This window comes from Macadamia integrifolia, unplaced genomic scaffold (assembly GCF_013358625.1).
Source record: "Macadamia integrifolia cultivar HAES 741 unplaced genomic scaffold, SCU_Mint_v3 scaffold484, whole genome shotgun sequence".
Classification (NCBI taxonomy): domain Eukaryota; kingdom Viridiplantae; phylum Streptophyta; class Magnoliopsida; order Proteales; family Proteaceae; genus Macadamia; species Macadamia integrifolia.
In genome coordinates, this window is record NW_024870464.1 from 143667 (window position 1) to 145391 (window position 1725).

Below are 1725 nucleotides of genomic sequence, written 5' to 3' on the forward strand. Positions count from 1 at the left end.
GAAGGCCGAGATTACATAAGAAGACCCGAAGGCCGAGATTACATAAAAGAAGACCCAAAGGCCGAGATTACATAAAAGAAGGCCTGAAGGCCGAGATTACATAAGAAGGCCCGAAGGTCAAGATTACAGGAAGACTGCCCTTCATCACCAGCTCACGAGCAACACGCCCGACTGCCAACGTGTCGTCTTCCTTGACCGACCACTGAGGGATAAATCCAACTTTGGCCCTCACGTTCCCCACCCTTGGGGTTTTGAAGTCTGCGACGGGGGAGGGGTCTCGGGTAGGCATGTCATGGCCCGAAGCAGCGAGGGCCTGGACTACCTCGGTGCTCGGCCCCTCGTCCCTAGATTTCTTCTTCGGAGTCTCAGAGGAGGGCCCCTTCTTCTCTTTCCTCTTCGGCCTCGGCTGCTATTGGGCATCTCGCGCCCTGGCCTCCCTGATTTGATCTTGCCTTGCTGCTGCGGCAGCCCTAGCCTCGGCCCTGGAGATTTGCGCTGCATGAAGAAAAGAAAGAAGTCAGTACAAAACACCGACACCCAAGGGAAATAAAATGGGGCTAGCCTAACTCACCCGGGCTAAGCCCGAATCTAAACAGTATGGCGTTGGACTTAAGGCAGTCAGCCTCGACTGGAGGACAGGTTTCTTGCTGCCTCGCCATCGCCAACGACTCCGCGTCTACCCCGAGAAGGGAAGGGGTGGAGTTCACCTCCCTAAGGTCAGGGAGATCCCAGACGGTGCCGAAGGGCACCCCCTCGGACGACCTCATGAAGAAGAACTTCTCATTCCACCTGTGGATCGAAATCGGGTAACCACTCAGTAGCCGAAGGTCCTTCCAGGGGCAAAAGTAGTACCAGCCCGAAAGCCCCTTACAGGCCTGAAGGAAGAAGCAGTTGATGAAGAGAGGGAGGGTGAGAGGCCTCTGGTGCCTTGAGAAAAGGACGACGAAGCTGAGCACCTGCCGCCATCTGTTCGGCGTCAGCTGGGTCGGACAAATCTCGTAGTGCCGAAACACTCGGGCGAAGAAGGGATGGAGGGGAAGTCGAAGGCCGACCTTGAACGCCTCCTTGTACAAGCATAACTCTTTGGAGTTCCGATAGCTGGCTCAGTCAGATGGCCTGGGCAGTCGGAGCTCGAAAGCATCCGAGATACCGACGGAGGCCCTCAGCTCCTCCAGTTCTAGCTCATCCATTGTGGATACGATGTGGAGAGCCTCCACCTCTAGGGGTTCCTGGGTCTGGGCTCGGGAATCGAGCATCCTCTCCCTAAATCCTGCACCATTTGAGCCACCCTCGGACCCAGACGGCGAGGCCGCAGACGATGAGTCGCGGGAAGAGGGAAAATCGGTGGAGTCCAAGGACATCCCTCGGACCTCCCCTGGACTCCGATGCCTATGTTTAGACTTCGTCCTCCGAGGACGATGGACTGTAGCCCGACGAACAAGACATAGAACTTACTTTCGGAGTACTGCTAAACTAAAGGAAAGCCGAGACCGAGGGTATGCTCTCCGAAGGAAACAATAAGACCGAAGGAAGGCTCTCTGAGGGAAAAAGAAAAGTGCCCCACAAATGGACCCCCACACTATATCGATGGAAGAAAAATGGTACAACTACCCGAGCATTAATGGCACCGCCACGTCACCGAGTACGAACCCTCGAGGTTTGCGCCCGAATGGACCTGACTGAAGGTCCTCACCTCGGACGGGGCTCAGGCTAAGGCTGAGCCGA